The sequence below is a fragment of the Colius striatus genome, chromosome 2, assembly GCF_028858725.1.
Source record: "Colius striatus isolate bColStr4 chromosome 2, bColStr4.1.hap1, whole genome shotgun sequence".
NCBI lineage: Eukaryota > Metazoa > Chordata > Aves > Coliiformes > Coliidae > Colius > Colius striatus.
Genome location: NC_084760.1, coordinates 57,028,360 through 57,046,997, shown reverse-complemented (window position 1 = coordinate 57,046,997; position 18,638 = coordinate 57,028,360). Strand labels below are relative to the sequence as shown.

Below are 18,638 nucleotides of genomic sequence, written 5' to 3'. Positions count from 1 at the left end.
AGAACTGCAGCCCAAAATGAGACCTGCTGACTTTCCATTCACCACAAGTTATGCCTGACAGGGATAGTAAAGTGTTTCAGATTGCTTAAAATGCTTCAAACAAAACCTTGTCTTCACTTGCTTACAGATGCATCAAAGTAATTGCTTGCCCTTGCTCAAGTTGAAGCCAGTGAAGACAGCTAACGCACTAATGGGTTTTGGGGTGGGTTTTTTGGTACATGTTAAAAACTACTTTTTTTTTCTGAGGGGCTGCAATCCTTCCAGTTTTGGTGCTAAAACTTATAATTTGGCAGAGAGCAATTCAGACCTTTTCATAGTTGCCCGAAAGAACCTGTCCAAACTGGGTAGACCTACACCTTTTATAAAAACTAGGAAACGGGATGCGTATCCCATCTGGGTGCATTAATGAGTTGTAGTTAAGGTCCGTCACATTACCTGTGGGAAGTGATCACTCTAGAGCTAGACTCACATTCTTACCAATAACTATTACAAGATGTAGGTTTAAAGTGCGAAGTTTCAATTCCTAACATATGGCTGGGCTAATATAATGAATAGATAATACCTGGCCGTAGCTTCTGTAGGTCAAAATTGATTTTCTGAGCTAACTTGCTGGACTCCCTGAAGTAAAATGAAAAAAAGTGAAGAGAAGAAGGAAGAAAGATGTTTCAAGTCCAGATAAAGTAAATTCCAATGTATAACATAGTATTCTGTCATCCTAGAGCCCTTCAGTGAGAAAACAATAATCCACAGCTCTTTCATCACAGAATTCACAACAAATAGTACATGAGATGAAGAAGAAATCAAAACTATAAAACAGTTATAAAACAGTACCAGGTAAGACTTTTATTTTAAATGCACTATAATGCTGACAGCAAAGCAGTTAAGCATTGAAAACTGTACTCAGTACTGAAGGTGAAATTCTGATTTCAGTGATATCCATGGAAGTTTGTTTGTTTACAAAGTTTCTAGATACTAAAAAAATTCCACAGCAGAAGCTTTTAAAGGCCTGTTAACATTTGCTGACTGATGACAATAATTTTGCTCAAGAAACAGAACTTGAAGCCCTTACATCCCAAATCCTACACTGTTCCATGCGACAAATCCTATACTTTACAGTTATCGAGTACAAAGACAGCACCTTAAACAGGTTTGGTGCTGCAGGTGTCTCCTTCATCTCTGTCAGCTTTCTTTTTGCAAACCACCTCAGCTCTCTGCTGGCATTTCCACAGGCTGCCCACAGTGCTCCGCAATCATGGTTTGCTCCTAGCAGAGCAGGGCCCCACTCAGCAAGGGGCAGCGTGCCCCTGCTTTGCCGTGTCTGGGTCTTCACTTCCTTCAAAAGAGAACAAAGAAGGGAATGCACTTTCTTTAATCTTCTCACAAGCTTAATTTAAAGCATGAGTTGAGCAGAAGGACTAAGAGTCACTCTGCTGGGTGAAGTCTTTTCCCATAGCTCAGTATCTGTGGGGCCCAGAAGAGCTCTCCAACACACATTACTGCATAAGCTCTGGTTGCTTCCTTGGGTTCATGTTCATCTTCCCACCCTGCTTGTAGAAGATGGTGGACTTTCTTTTACTTGCCCTACTATTTTGGTCTGAAGATACAGTCCCCTTGCTGTAAAACCTGCCTATTACTTGCCAGACTCTCTCTGGGGCTGTGAACTACCAGAGCAAGACTCAGAAAGGATAGACAACTAGTTGACAAAACACTGAATCTTACTACTCACACAACAGGATCAAGTGCACAGTGTCAACACAGCAGGAAAAAAGAAAACTAATCTCTACCTCTTCAGTCTCTTCATGACAAGCAATGTGTTACTTCTACTAACAGAAACATGCATTACAAACATTCAAAACAAATAAATGACTTAAAAATCTATCCACTCAGTGATCAGTTAGCAGCAAGGCTCAATATTAAGGAGTCCAGAATTCCTGTATGTAAGGAAACAAATGGGCCCCCACCATGAGCAACCACGTTGTGATTAGTCCAGTGCAGGAGACTTGACTTTTCATGCTGTAAGCATGACTGTATCAGAACACAAATGCAGATGTCACAAGTTTCGGCCTAGTCTCTATAGAGGGATGCAATGATGCCAGCAACTTCCCACCACCAACTCACCACTAACAGTAAGGCATACCTAACAAATACAGCTCAGCAATATACACTGAAAAGCCAAGAGAATCAACAAAAAAAAAAACCCAAAAAACCAACAAAAAACCCAAACCACTAAAACAAACTACCTGTAAATCAAACGAAATGTCTTCATCTGACACCTAGGCAAAAGGATGGGAGAACAACCCACCACACTGGCAGAAAGTCACCTTTATCATTCTTTCGTGGTTCTCAGTTCACATCCTAAGTGCTCCAATGACTACTCAGACTTCTTATTACTTGGATCTGCACATCTGGGTGGCATGTTCATTGACTGTTGCATAGCTGTTAATCATGTGGGCCGTATCTACACAATCTGACTGACTTACAGCAGGCAAAGTCTATCTTTCATCACATACATGGACACAATTCAGCACACTGTTCAGTAACAAAGTAAAAGACAAAGTTTTATCTCCTTGGTTCTCCAACCACTGTCACCAGGATGTCATCATTTGCAACACACATTTACTGGACAACATCTGCATTTCAGAAGCTGATGGAACTGACTGGACTTTTTGTGACAGATGATCACAACTGCTACCTTTAGCCATCAGACTTCAGCAGCTTCACTGCAAAAGCTTTTACTGGCAACCAGGATGGAAAAAACAAGGAGTACAAAGTCAAACATTGCTTATATATTACAAGTGACTTTTTTTTTTCAATATGTATTTCAAATATCATACAAATAATCTTAATGTGTAAAATTCATAGAATCAAAGAATGGTAGGGGCTGGAAGGGACCTCTAGAGATCATCTAGTCCAACTCCCATGCCAAAGCAGGTCCACCTAGATCAGGTCACATAGGAACGTGTCCAGGCTGGTTTTAAAAACCTCTAGAGAAGGAGACTCCACATCCTCCCTGGGCCGCATGTGCCAGGGCTCCCTCATCCTCACAGTAGTTATTCCTTATGTTTAAATGGAACTTTGTGTTCCAGTTTCATCCCATTACCCCTCATCCTGTCACTAGATACAACAGAAAAAAGTAACAACCCAACCTCCTGACATCCACCATTTAGATATTTGTAAATGTTAATGAGATCTCCCTGCAGTCTCTTCTTATCCAGACTGAACAGCCCCAGTTCCCACAGTCTTTCCTCTTTAGGAAGATGCTCCATTCCCCTGATCATCTTGGCCCTGTGCTGGACTCTCTCCAGAAGTTCCCTGTCCCTCTTGAGCCGGGGAGCCCAGAACTGGACACAGGACTCCAGATAAGACCTCATCAGGGCAGAGTAGAGAGGGAGAAGAACCTCTGCTGGCCACACTATTCTGGATGCATCCCAGGATGCCATTGGCCTTCTTGGCCACAAGGGCACATTGCTGGCTCATGGTTAGTTATTATTGACTAGAACTCCCAGATCCCTCTCTGCAGAGATGCTCTCCAGCAGGTCAATGCCCAGCCTGTACTAGTGCATGAGGTTCTTCCTTCCCAGATGCAGGACTCTGCACTTGTCCTTGTTTAACCTCAGGAGGTTCCTCTCTGCCCAACTCTGTAGTCGGTCGAGATCCCGCTGAATGGCAGCACAACCTTCTTGGGAATCAGCCAGTCCTCCCAGTTTGGTGTCATCAGCCAACTTGCTGAGGGTACACTCTGTCCCCTCATCCAGGTCGTTGATGAAGATGTTGAACAAGACTGGCCCCAGAACCGATCCCTGTGGAACTTCACTGGCCTCCAACTCAATTGGTTCCATTGATCACCATCCTCTGGGCTCTGTCACTCAGCCAGCTCTTGATCCACCTCACCGTCCCCTCATCCAAGCCACATTACCTGAGCTTCCTGATGAGAATGTTGTGGGAGACAGTGTCAAAAGCCTTGCTGAAGTCAAGGTAGATGATATCCGCTGCTCTCCCCTCATCTAGCCAGCTGGTTATGCACTCACAGAAGGCTGTCAGCTTGGTCAAACAGGATTTCCCCTTGGTGAATCCATGTTGACTCCCCCTGATAACCATCTTTTCCTTCATATGTTTAGTGATGACATTTAGGACAAGTTGTTCCATCACCTTTCTAGGGATGGAGGTGAAGCTGACCGGCCTGTAGTTTCCTGGGTCATCCTTCTTGCCCTTTTTGAAGACTGGACTGACATTGGCCTTTCTCCAGTCCTCAGGTACCTCACCTGTCCTCCATGAATGTTCAAAAATGATGGAGAGCAGCTTCACAACCACATTAGCCAGCTCCCTCAGCACTCTTTGACTTATGAGTCAAGTCTTTAACCTCTTCCTCATCCACCAAGGAAAAGTCCTCTGTTGTCCAGACCATCCTACTATCCTTGCTGGACTAGGATTCCTGAGGGTCAGTCTTGGCCGTAAGGACCAAAGCAAAGAAGTCATTCAGTAGTTCAGTCTTCTCTATCACCAGGGCACCCTCTGTGTTCAGCAACGGATCCACATTCTCCCCAGTTTTCCTTTTGCTGGTCACGTACCTGGAAAAATCCCTTCTTGTTTTCCTTTACTTTCCTGGTCATGTTTAATTCTAAAAATGCTTTAACCTTCCTAGTTGCATCCCTGCATGCTCTGGCAATGTTCCTATACTCTTCCCAAGAAATCAAGCCCTGTTTCCACCTCTCATAGATGGCTGCTTTATCCCTGAGTTGTCCCAGCAGATCTTTGTTTATCCACAGAGGCCTCCTGCCTCCTTTTCCCGCTTTTCTACTTGTGGGGATACACCAACCTTGGGCTTTGAGGAAGCAGCGCATGAAGACTGACCAGCATTCTTGGGCACTTCTATGATCTAGGATCCTCTCCCATAAGAACTCTCCAAGCAGGTCTTTGAAGAAGTCTTTGAGAGGTCTTTGAAGAAGCCTTTGAGAGGTCTTTGAAGAAAAATGACTGTATTCTCTAATGCTCTGAATTTTCTGAACTTTTGTAAGAAAGTATGAAGGAAAAACTCAAGCCACTCTCTGGCTCTCCAAAGCCTACAAAGCTTTGCTGAGCTTGTTACAGCTACCAATACCCGCATAAGTGATTATACTCAGCTTTATGAGAAGTTCCCAGGTCTCTGGCATTATTATAGGTACTTAAAAAGCATTATAGAAATGCAGCTGAGGCATTACTTGAACACAAGACAGGTAGCTACAGCAACGGGCTACTGCTACTTACTATGTTACTTGTGCAGTGACTACTGACACAGGATGTGAGCCGTCCTGAGCCACCGACTATACTGAGCTGTTCCCTTTAGCACCCCTCCAAGAAAAAACCTAGGCAGATCCCAATTAGTTTCTGCAATCACAGTATCACCTGACTGGGCAGGAAGCCATACACACCTCCTTCCCTCAGAAAGAAGGTGTTAGTGATGGCTCATAAATATTCATAGTTCTTTTCTATCCCCTGCATTAGTTTAGAGTATTTAAAAAGAAAACAAATCAGAAAATAAGACAGATGGCATGTGGGACAGTAGCAGAAAAAACCAGACAGGAGTAGTCGCAGATAGAGCACTGTCAGAAAAGGTTATGTTTTCTTGAAAAATGACTCAGGGAATAAATTACCTTTTCTTAAGATAAGGCTGAGTCCAATGAAGCAGTAGCTTTCACTGTGAGCTTCTGTGATTTCCTCTAACTGGTGCACCCGGACAGCTCTTTATCTGCCTGGAGAGTCTTAGATTTTGGGCTAATTTGTCTCATATCTACAGAAACACTATGGGAAGATTCCAAAATCAGTCACTAAGGGGGGAGACCACTGTTAAGAAAATTTCCTTTCTAGAAATTGGTGACTATTAATAAAAGGCTTTTAAATCCTGCTAAATGAACACTGAATGAAACACAAATAATCGTAATTTGACACTGTAACCAAAAGGTAAACACAAATCTTGCCTGCATAAACACACATAACTTCCCTGCTCAGCCTGGATGTTTTCTGTTCCTGTAAACTAGGTTAATATTACCATTACTTAAATATGACAGGTAGTCATAAAAACCTGTAAAACATACATAGTAGCTATAACAAAGGCAACAAAAGGAAAAAGTAGCACCTCAGTAGGACCTACATGTAGCATCTCAAAGAGGAGGCCTAATGCTTAATTACAATACATGAGTACTACAGGGGACAGAAAAACTGGGAGCAGGGAACAGCCTCATCTAGCTGACAAGGTCACAGAACCACATAGCACATGGAATTTGAGGTAGGCAACTGAAAGCATAACTTGCATCCTAAAAATGAGACAAACAACAATCTTATTAAGGCTTACTAAGATTATGATGAGTACTCTCTGCATTGCAAGCTCCCAGTCTAAGCCAGAAATCTTCCTAAAGGAGAGTTCCATGAGAAGTAACTAAGTCTCAAGGAAGTACAGGCAAGTCACTAGAATGCTATATGGTACCAAGCTGAAATACTGATACTATTTCTGCAAGCTCAGCCACAGACTAGGAGCTGCACAGGTGTGAGAGCAAAGCATTGCACCTGGAGTAACTCACCCTTCTTGGCACTTACTGGTACCTTCTGCACTGCAACCCATCACACTGCAGACTCCATAAAGCCTGCCTGCACCCTGCCCTTGCAGGCAAGCAGAGAAGATACCACCGGTACACCACCACAGCCCCCTGCTCTGCTGCAGCATGCTGCCCGCTCCAAAACTGAACAGTCAGTCCATAACAGACACCTTCCAGCAGCAGCCCAGCCACCCACGTCCACCTGACATTTTCATCAAGAGCAAAGTAGTATAGCTTTCTGCCTACAGTCAGAAGGGTTTGCAAAGAAAGAGGGAAGGGGAAAGATTACTCCCATATATGTGTTTAACCTATTGATTTGACACATTATGTTTGTGGGGCAAATATAATTCCTCTAGCTTCATGTGAATTTTGTCATCGCCTCACTGTTTCATGAGCCTGGCTAGGGAAAGATGACTCAAGAATAAGGAAATCAGTCAGATTTAAAAAATAAAAACAGAAAAACTTGTTTCTCCTACCCTGGTTTTCCTTCCTGGTCAAAGGAGGCCTAGCTCTAAGTGAGTGCTCTTAATGCTGACTTCTCAATTGCTATGTTTCCTCTTTTGAGGAAAGCAATCTTAACTCCCAGGACAAACTCACAGCAGCAAGGCTTGTGCATTTTTTTCCATGAAGGCAGAGATCTCAAGGCTCAGTTACCTCACAGCAGGGAGTGAGAAACCACCAACTTCATGGCAGACGGCCATCTCAACTGTCAATACCTACATTAGGCAAGTAGATATCTCACTAAAACAAGAATTGTGCCCATAAAACCTTAAGACTTCTTTAGCTTATTGATCATGAGGAGGAAGAGATTTGTCAATCTGATGCTTCTTGGATAATGACACTAGATTTTACTGTGTCAACAGAGCTAAAGACCACAACTACTGCTGAGACACAGAGGGCACAAGCCAGGTGCCAGACAGGGAATTCTACCATTTTTCTAAACATTAGTTATGTTGCAGCTTTCCTTCAATGCCTACTAGAAAGCAAGGGGAAATTGAGTCCCTTCATCCCTCATTTCTGTCGTCATTACCATTTGTAAACATCTCCAGCTGCCTGGAGAAGAAATTTCTTGTGTCAGATCACTCTGCAGAGGCTCAAGCTAATTTCCCACCTTTGAAACACTCATCCAGATGCATGACTGCAGGACACAACTCTGAAGTACCCATCTATAGGATTCTCACAATTTTATCAAGTATCTTTTTGAAGGAAAGTCCAACCCAAATCACTCTCCAATTAGTTCATCTCCATTTGAATAGAGGGACTTATTCCCTAACACTGTAAGAGATATGTAAGCTCTCCACTGAAGTCAAGACTATAAGCTAGGCAAATATTTACTACAGCAAATCCCCAGTCAGTTTTGTTCTTTCAAAATGTTGTAGACAAAAAGCAACAAAGGTGTATTCCTATAGAAAAGACATGGACTGTTCCAATCAATTATGAGACAATTTAATTCCAAAGAGAATCGCTTATTTCAACAGTAGACATGACAAATCCAAACAGGAGCAGGGAGAACTGGACACTGGGCAAAGTGAAGAGAGAGATTTAGAGGCTATGCCTCACAACTGACTTAATCAGATGTTCTAGAAGTGTTTCTTTTTCATGACATAACATACGACAAGATAAGAAAGGTACTGAATTTAACAGAAGCACAGAATTTCCTTCCAAACCAAAGATTTTGATCCATTAAGAAAAAAAAGCAGGGAGAGGAAGCCAATCACGCAGCATTTTGTCTACCAGAAGTTGCATCAGCTTCAACATGACTCTTCACAGGGCCAACATTACCTGCCTGTTCAGACCCTTAAAATATTTTATGTATCTTTATCAGCATTTCCCAAGTAAAATATGAAAGAGAAAGCAGCCTAAAATGCACTAGGACTTACATATTTTTAACCACAACTTATATCTGAAGACATATATTCGTGATAATTTCATTCAGAAATGACATACACATGCATACTTGTCTTGGCATTTTCTATTATCCTCTCTGCTAATTTTCTGAACTCTATGTGTGCATACATACACATTCAAAACAACATTAACAACACATGATTTCCACACTATGTAAACAATATGCTAGGAGAGGCCATCAATATCCATTTTGAGTACCATCCCAATACAGGCCCTTAGTCTGGGTCACAGCATTTGAGACAAACCATAATCAATTAATGGGCACCTACTTCTTAAGTCCATCATTATGCACTAATTCAAGAAATGTATGACTGCTTAATGGAATAACAGTAATTGTGGCAAGTAAAGTCATGGTAAAAGCGTGCTATTGAGAATAAGTGTTCACCATCTTACTTCATCACTTAGAAGACAGTTACAGTACCCTTTAGCACCATAATACTACACACACACATCACCAACACACAGGTAAGTTACTCCAGCCAAAAAACAACTCTGAAGTTGCATATGATGAGGAACAGAGGGGAAAGTCCGCTGCACAGAATTAACAGACAAAAATCAGTTACTGACACACCTCTGGCACCCGGTAGTGCTTCTTAATCATGACAAACTGAGACTACAAATTAATAGAGAGACTGGAACATTCCAGTAAATCATCCAAGATCTGAGGAGGGAGAAAATAATAAGGCTTGAAGCCGTGTATGCCAATAAAGCAATTCACTTGGCAGTACGGGCTGGTTAAAGGCGGTAGCAGAGGAGAAAACCGGGTCTTGCAGGCACTGAACCGCAGGCAACGCCGCTTGGGCCGGCGGCCGGGTCCCTGCAGCCTCCCCGGCAGAAATACATCACGAGCGCGACCGCCCCTCACCTCCCCAGCTCTGTTCACCGGCCAGCATGTAAACGGCTCCTCCGGCACCACAACACCGGCCGCGCCGGACCCTGCTCGCCCCGCCGGTGTTCAGCTCCCGCCCCGGCCGCCCCCCGCTAGGGAACAAGGCCGTGGCCGAGCGAGCAGCCAGCCAGCCAGCCCGACCGCGCCGCCCCCCGCCCTCCCTCGGCACGGCGTAAACAGGAAAATAACGCGCCCTCCCACGCGGCGCGCACCTGCAGGGGGGCGAACGGGCGGCATAGCGGCCCCTCGGCGCTGCGCCCAGGCCCCTCTGCCGGGTGGCTGCGGGAGCGCCGGCTGCAGCGCTCCCCTCTCTGCCGGAGCAGCGTCGGCCCTGCCGCTCCCCACGGCCCGGGCCGCAGCTGCGCCCCGCCTCCCTCCCGGCTCCGCCCCGGCTCCAGCGGACCGCGGTGGCCTGCAGCCGGCGCAGTGCTCCGGCAGCGGGCCCGCACCGGAGCGCTGGGCAGGCTTTTCCTCAGCTGCTTCACAGAGCCTTGTAGTTACCACCCCACCTCACGGGCAATCGCTGTCCCGGGGAAAGGGGCCTGTCTTTCGGGCCAAAAGAAACCCGAATGTACCATATTTCTTTACAATGCCCAAGCGCAGGGCTCTGCCTCTCTGCAGAGGAGTTTTCCCACAGGCAATGCTAAACCAAAGCAACCAACTTTGAAACTGAGGTTAACCAAAGCCTTTAGATCCATGAAAAAACAAAAACTACAAACTTTGTCTGCTGTTCCCATGCTAGCTTCTTCACCCAAGCCCCTAAAACCCCAAACCTGCTGGACATTCCCCTACCTGAGGTAACTCCAGGTTAAACCCTTCCAGACAGTTGCAGCCAGCCTAAACAAGATCTAGCTTCCTATTCCTTCCATCGATTGGTAATCAGCTCTGTAAGACTGGAAAGCTGGAGGAAAGGCCTATCATATTATCACACCATTAAACCCCCGATCCTGCAGTTCAAAGCTTGAAGATAGGTAGAGGCCTGCATAAACAAAAAACAACACAAAGTGCACACATACACATGCGTATCCGAAAAAGACATGCAAAAGTAAAACACCAAGTGGTGCACAGGTGTCTCAAGATAAGAATCCTTCTTCTTAGTAATCACAGTGGTACAAATTAAACAAGTTTTAATTTTAAGAGCGGTTGCCTGTCAACAGCCTCTTTTTCAGCCTAACAGCTGCTTAAAGATCCATTTTGAAATGTTATATGTTGATCTAAGAACCAAATGCAACTCTGATAGGACAGGCAGCTGACTTCCACCATCACCCTATTCGTACCACATGCTTTCTACATTCAGCATCAGTACTGGGACAATTGTCTTGACTCCCCCACTAAACTTGCTGCTGAACTTCAAGCTAAAGTTGAAGTTTGCATCTGAGGTTTTTTTCCAAGGCAGTTAATTTAACACGACAGGGATCTTTAAAACAAAGTATTCTGCTTAGAGAATACATTTTGATAGCACATCGAAGTTACTGTATCTTGTGTCTTTACCCTAGCAAAAAAAGGGCAAACCCAGAGTTTACATTGGTTAGAGTCTCAAAGACCTCACTGGCACAAAGGTTCTCTAACAGCACAGAAGGATGGGGCCCTGCTCTCAGCTACTCCTCTGGTATGGCTTAGGTAACAAAATTGGAGAAAAAATGGGGAGAAAACTGCAGACATAAACCAATACCACTTTCTTGAGTTCTTTAGTATTTGCCCAGTCACAACAGAAGATATGCAGCCCTGTCCATCAAAGTGGTGAGAAGCCTACTAATCTCTTGTCTGAACTTGCACACTGAGACCAGTAACAAACACCTTATTTTAGCTCCAGGAAAAGTTGTCTCTGACCTAATGTACCAGTTCACTGTCCATCTTAGCTCCAAGCACTTCTACTATGTGGTGGAGAAAGCTCTATGAGAACAACGCCTAAGTTCCACATAGCGGACAAAGAAACAACACAATTCTACAGTATTTATGTTGCCCCAAGCATTTCAAACACATATTCTAGCCTACTGGCATGGGGAAGACATCACTCAAACTCCTGTCAGAGCAGCAGAATAAACTGGCCAGGACTGGAATAGAAGCCACATACAAGCTCTGGTTACAGCATTGTGGGTTAGTGCCTGGAGCTCAATCCACAGACTTTGTGTCACTGGAAAAAACTATGTGAGTGGGATCTAATACATTATTTTATTTGGGCTGTGCAACTAAGAAGTTATGGCTATCTGCTAAAATGATTAATATTATACTTACATACATACACACACACACACACATCACTTTTGAAATAAAATGTAACTGTTTTTCCTGCAAACCCACTCAGCACCCTCTGGCCTACTTAGGAGCCTGTTGTGGGGTGCAAGGGGACTCCACCCTGCTCAGGTACCATTGAGAGGACTGGCTGATTCCCCAGAAGGCTGTGCTGCCATTCAGCGGGATCTTGACCGGCTTGAGAGTTGGGCAGAGAGGAACCTCATGAGGTTCAACAAGGACAAGTGCAGAGTCCTGCATCTGGAAAGGAACAACAGCATGCACCAGTATAGGCTGGGGGTCAAACCCCTGGAGAGCAGCTCTGCAGAGAGAGAGACCTGGGAGTCCTGATTGATAATAAACTAACCACGAGCCAGCAATGTGCCCTCGTGGCCAAGAAGGCAAATGGCAGCCTGGGATGCATTAAGAAGAGTGTGGCTAGCAGGTCAAGGGAAGTTCTTCTCCCCCTCTACTCTGCCCTGGTGAGGCCTCTTCTGGAGTCCTGTGTCCAGTTCTGGGCTCCCCGGCTCAAGAGGGACAGGGAACTTCTGGAGAGAGTCCAGCGCAGGGCCACCAAAATGATCAGGGGACTGGAGCATCTTCCTTCTGAGGAAAGGCTGTGGGAACTGGGGCTATTTAGTCTAGAAAAGAGGAGACTGAGGGGGGATGTTATTAACATTTATAAATATCTAAATGGTGGGTGTCAGGAGGTTGGGACATCCCTTTTTTCTATTGTAGCTAGTAACAGGAAAAGGGGTAATGGGATGAAGCTGGAACACAAAAAGTTCTGTTTAAATATAAGAAAAATCTATTTCACGGTGAGGGTGCCCAGGCACAGGCTGCCCAGAGGGGTTGTGGAGTCTCCTTCCTTGGAGATCTTCAAGACCCGCCTGGACATGTTCCTGTGCAACCTGATCTAGGTGAACCTGCTTCTGCAGGGGGGCTGGACTAGATGATCTTTAAAGGTCCCTTCCAAGCCCTACCATTCGATGATTCTATGATTCCTACAGCACAAAGGATGGGAGACAGTTTGCTCTTTCCTCTGGAAACATGTTCCATGGGAATTCATTTGAACACAAATGATCTTAACATCGTTTAGTTTGTTGCTGTTGTGGTATCAGCACTTAAGAATATCTCTACCTGATAAAAAATTAAATTAATTTTGCTCATCCATTTCAGGATTAGGCAAATTTGCCTTATCACTGATTGTATTATTTTGATGACGATAAAATGCAAGACTGCTGTTTTAATCACTTCCAATTGGGGAACTCTTACCCTAGAAAAATACTTATCCCACAAACTCACACAGAGGACACAACAGACTTGGGATACTTAAGTAAAATGTTTGAATGGGTTTTGCTCTTCTGCAATACACACGTCAGTGCATATGAACAAAGCTGTATACGTTACAGAGAAAAGCATATTGTACTTGTGACAATGTTTATGGCCTGCACTCAGACCAGCTTCCACTAACATCAGAAAAAAATCATATTGCTCATGTGTGGTTCATGTAATTAATGTTTTTTGTAACATCTGCAACTATTCGCTTACAGCTTGTTTATTTAAGACAACCTGCCAGAAAGAATTACACCAACAAGCTGGAATACCATAACAGTTAACTTTTGAAAAGGTATAAAAATAAAGGTGGCATCAATCTTTTCTTTCTCCATTAGCAGTCATCCTGCTTTTCCCAATTACTCTCACAATTTTCACCATAAAGTAGTCACAAAAAAGGTTCCACACAGGCAACTTTTATGCATAATTGAGACTTTGCTCCATCCTACCATGCACTGAGGGTTGACTTCTGTAACAATACATTGCTATTTTTATCTTTGTTTCTGTAAAAGAAATTTACTGAGATATTTGAAGAAATTATTAAAAAGTTAAATTTGTTTCAGCTACATTATTTTTTTTGAGCTCAGTGGACACTGGATGAAGCACCTCACCATCATACTTTATCCCAAACCCCATAATCATTTTAACATAGGCTAAGAGGAAAAAAAAGCTGACACAGGTTTTCCCGGATCAAGTACAGTGCCAGAGAAGAATGGACGATCAAAAAAACCATACAGGAATTTGGAAAAGTATTTCTAAAATATTACTGATGGGATACCCCCCTATTTTTCTTCAAGATCTTTAAAATATTTTCTGTAAACACCAAATGACCAGTCTACACAGTATTAAGACATGACATTGCAAATTCTCACACACTGCCCTCTAGCCCTATTTAAATTAAACTGCATGGAGATAGAGCAAGTCATTGTGTATCTTGGGAGATAATCTTGCAGCCAGGAGTATCAGAATTGCTGTTAACATTTGGACAATACCTTTTGAGGATTTTCCTTAATTATTTCCATAAAAACACCTTTATGGTGAAAACAGATGTAAGAAATATAAACTACGATACTGTTTTCCCCCAGAAAATCATTATAATCTAACAGTTAATAATTCTGACCATACATGGAAATTAAATATAAAATAGCAAATGTCTGTGCATGATCTTTTCTTTCCCCCTCCTCTTCACCTCCCTGAAACTGGGATGATGTACTTTTAAAATCAGGCTAACTTATAGAAGGAAAGCTGATGTCGGGTCTTTCCAGATCAAATGCACAGTTGAGCAAAAGGAGTGATAAACGCACACATTACGCATAGTCATAAATATAATTTACAATATCTGTGCAAATCAAGGATTTTCACTACTGCTGAAGCATGTACTACCCCAAGTAGTAAAGACAATTGGTACCTACCATTATATAGCAGAAGCATACCCAAATAATATACTTCCAGTAAATTAGCACATTACTTTGATGTTACTCTTACTCATTTTTACATAGCAAGCCTACTGCCACACTTCAATTAACATGGCAAATTAGAGTAGTAATAATAATATGTAATATATTCGTACAGAACAGACAGGTTAATTGCATGCTGTTTTACAGCTTGCACTTAAAGTAATCCCTCTGATTTTTCAGGTTCCAAAATTCAGCTTTGCATACCAAACTCTGAAAGCTGGGGTACAGTACCTCTGAGCACTGAGCGTTACTCACTTGGTTTTACTGACATGCCACTGTTCTGTTACGTGAAAAGAAACATCGGCCTCTGACATTCCTTCCCTGGTGCATTGGGGAAGCTCATTCTTCTCCAGCTAGAATGGCAGGGATGCAGGCACAGGCACTGGCTGCTTCCGTGCTGTCAGGAGGCTGAATCGCTGACAGTTTCACTGATGCGTTTCGCTATCGGATAAAGGAAGCCAGAGACAAGGCATAATCTTTTGTCAGTGCACATGACTTGTACAGAAAAGACAGCTATTTCTAAAAATAACTAGACAGCATATGACTCTCAATGCTACTTTCCTGGTGTTCCAGTGGTCAGCTCCCCTGCCCCCCACAACTTAGGTTCATGTCCACAAAAAGATTTCTTATACCAGTGAAAGTTCTCTAGTACATATATTAGAGGTCCTGCTACTCTTACCACTGTAACCAAGAAGGCTTTCACTGGTCAATAAATATTTTGTATGGTACATCATTTCATATCTTGAAAATAACTTGCTATTTGTTAAGCACAGTGATGGAACAAGGGGTAATGGTTTTAAACTATCTAGATTCAGACTAGATATTGAGAAGACTTTTTTTTTTTTTTTTTTACAATGAGGGTGATGAAACAGTGGAACAGGTTGCCCAAAGAGGCAGTAGATGCCCCATCCCTGGAAACATTCAAGGTCAAGCTGGACAAGGCTCCAAGTAACTAGGGATGTTGGACCAGATGACCTTTAAAGGTCCCTTGCAACTCAAATTATTTTATGACTTTGTAACAATAGAGCAAGAATTACTTGTTTTACATCTAAGAGTTTCTTAAGACATGGACAAAACATGTTTGCCTGCCCTACCATCAGCCACAAGATCCCATCTTTCATATAGTCACCTATTTTTCTGAAATTATTGAAGGGAATATTTAGTCTATCTTTCACTCGGGCAGCTTAAGAATCAGGGCTCACTCCTGCCTTTCACAGAGGTGCCACACAAGAAAGAACAGTGGCAACAACTCTTCGGTAATACACAGCTTCAATCACAAATGCAGCTGCCCTGGACCTACCCTAGTTTTAACTTAGCTCTGTGAAGTGCTGTTAGCATCACAGCCACAGAAATATAGAAAACCTATCTGAAATATAGAAGCACCCATGATGACCAAACCTATGCTTTTAAGTATGACATCCTGCCACCAGTGAAGCACATAAACTCCTTTAAAAGTAGCTCAGATTTTGCAGTATAGAACCATCTAAATATTTGCTTGTGTTTCTTGCAGGTTCTGGACCAAAATCATCACAGTATTCACAGTGGCAAATTTTCTCTTGCCCGAGAGTTAAAGAAGACCATGTCCCACTTTGCCTTGTTTTTCATCAACGGGCACAGACTAACTGCTGGATCCAGGTGGCCTCTCTCACCTAAGCATGTCCCCCACTTTACGGTGGCCTCAGGCCCTGGTGGTGCCTCAGTCTGAGCTGTGCTCTGCCTCCAGCACTCCCCAGCTTTGTCTCCTCAAGGCCTGGAATGCCTTAGACTCACCAAACAAGCTATTGATACACACACGTGAAATGCAGTTCTTACACTATATATAAGACATCAGACTCTTATCTAATAGGGCCTCACATTTTGTACGTTATCTATTTCATTACACAGTAAAATTGCCCAGTCTAGCCCAAAGGAAGCTGCATTGCAAACACTGGTGAAAGAGAAACGAAACACTCAAACCTCCTGTATACCTCCCTGAAGAAAGTGGTGTCCATTTGCTTTCAGACTCTAAAGCTTTTAAAGATAAGCTCATTCATATTTGCAGAGTTCACAAGCATATAATCTAAAGCTTACCTATCTTAACATGGAAAGGTTTCCTACACAATGTACTTCAGAGGGTTTGAGAAGCAGTGAAATTTGCTTTGGTAGAACAAGCCCTCCTACATTTTGGACACTTCTTAAATAGTAAGGAATATTACTTTTGCTAGTACAGGTCGCAGATCTGTTCTGTTCATGAAATCAACACACCAGGGAAAAAAACCACTTATGCAGACATAACCTGCATCAATGGCAGAGTTTTCACTCCTCTCATAGAAACCTTACCAAAAAAAAAAAACCCCAAAAAAACAGTCATAGCTTCATACCTATCATGTAAGGAGGCCCTGGCTGCACAAGGCAAGAGAACTGCCAACCTGGATTCCCTCTGGGAAGCCAAGGGCTTCCAGCTGAGGGGGCCTTTGGATTGGCTCTCCTCTGCAGATCAAACACCGCAATCCGCAGCAGCTGCGGTCTCTTTGCGCCCACCCTCTGCCCACAGAGGGAATCAGGCGGTGCACAAGCACACGCCGCCAGCACGGCCCTTCTTCCCGTTCGTCAGCCGCAGCGCGGCGCCTTGGCCGACGAGGCCCTGCCCGGGGCCGTTACAGCAGCGCCCGCAGAGGAATTGCCCTGTGCGGCACGGCGCGCGCAGACCAGACGAAAGGACGGCACCCGACCCCGCTCAGCCCCGCTCCCGCCGGAGCTGCCACCCGCCCGGCGGCTGCCACACGGACCCCAGCAGGCGGAGGGACACCTGCCCCGCCCCGCGTTTCAGCGCCGTTCTCCTAACGGCCCGGCCACGCGGCTCCTGCACCGCCGGGCTGACGGCGAGGCCCGAGGTTCTGTCCCGCTCCGCTTCCCACAGCCATCTCCGCCTCCCGCCCACGGCGAGGATCTCCTCACCTGCCTCGCCTGAGGCGCCCCCTCATCCCCTACCCCGCAGCCTCCCTCCCGTTCTGTGGAGTAGAATGGAACGACCCTCCCTACACATGGGACTTGGTACTGCCCAGAAAAGGAACACAAAGTAAAGACATCAACAGAAGAAAGCGCTGAGTAGATTTAGGTCTAGTAAAAGGAGTTAGAAAGCATGCCTGTGGATCCCTGGTGGTCTAGTGGTTAGGATTCGGCGCTCTCACCGCCGCGGCCCGGGTTCGATTCCCGGTCAGGGAAGGTGACTTTTTTTCCCGCCCCTTCCTGCGTCCATTTTTACCATTCTCTCCGACCCTCTCTTGATTTTACAGTTCATGGAGCATCTGCCCGGCTGCCGTGCGAGCCCGAGGCGTCAGTGCTTCAGCCCAACAGCGGGTTTAAAGAAGCACTTAGTAGTTTGAAGGAGTCGTGCATGAAAGGACTGTGCAAAGTCTCAGCAGCCTGTAAAGGTGTTGAGCAGGCAGGGGAAGGCTGCCCAGGTCCAGCATGTCAAGAAGTCTTCCCTTCACAAAACTGTGTGACGTGTGGACATGGACGTCCCATGCCCACTTACAGAGTTTCCAGGAGTCAGCAAAAGGCCACTGAGCAATGCTTGCCTAGAGGGGTACAGCAGGGCTGTTGGCCAGCACTCAGAAATACCATATTTTTCTGGGGATTTTTTTTGGCGTTTTTTGGTATTTACACACTTTTACCCCAAACGACAGTCATTTGCTGCCATCATGAATCTTCAAGTCATGGTATCAGGGGCCCCTGCAATTCCCCACGGTGTTTACTCGCCTGAGGAACAGACTTTCTTTGCTGTGTATTTGTGAAGCCCACTTTATGCAAGATTGTTTGGTATGTGGTTAAGGGAGCAAGAGGAATCCCAGATATTCTTTGGGAAGTGGAAAAGAAACAGAGAGGGCAAAGGAAGTGTTAATACCTCCCTGTCATTAGCATCTGTTTCGCTCACTCTTCCAATGAAGCTCACACTACACCTTCTCAGCTCTTAAAAATTGTGTGGGTGCCCTGGCAGGGGGGAAGGAGAGGGGTGATGAGACATAGTAAAGCCTCTTGTATTCCAGTGTCAGTGGGGTGCCTTCCCTCCTCTTCCCTGAGCTCTCCATTCTGTCCTGTAGCACAGCACATCAGCTGTGCATCCAAACCCACATGTAGGGCTCCAGCAAGAGCTGCTCTTCTTCGCCTGTAGCCTCCTATCTCCCATCCCTGCCCATGATTTGTGGGGTGAGAGAAAGACCAGTGTGAGGACCTTTTCTTTCATCTTGGCTGCATGTAGTGGGCTGA

The 18,638-nt window shown here is 44.6% G+C and overlaps 1 protein-coding gene and 1 non-coding gene across 6 annotated transcripts in view; one reads left to right on the top strand and one right to left on the bottom strand.

Moving 5' to 3' along the window:
- Window positions 1–14,730, bottom strand: part of NCOA7 (nuclear receptor coactivator 7) — a 96,275-nt gene extending 81,545 nt beyond the window's left edge. For 3 of the 5 annotated variants that reach the window (XM_061990619.1, XM_061990624.1, XM_061990623.1), the window contains exon 1: window positions 9,579–9,721. The gene's annotated coding sequence lies outside the window, so the exon portion shown is untranslated. Of the gene's footprint in view, window positions 1–9,342; window positions 9,429–9,578; window positions 9,722–14,645 lie in introns of those variants that run through there. The other 2 variants (XM_061990622.1, XM_061990620.1) reach the window with 2 other exon arrangements.
- A 2,792-nt stretch (window positions 14,731–17,522) lies between these two features.
- Window positions 17,523–17,594, top strand: TRNAE-CUC (transfer RNA glutamic acid (anticodon CUC)). Its single transcript has one exon. It is a non-coding gene; the product is annotated as a tRNA-Glu (tRNA).
- Window positions 17,595–18,638: the final 1,044 nt, after the last annotated feature.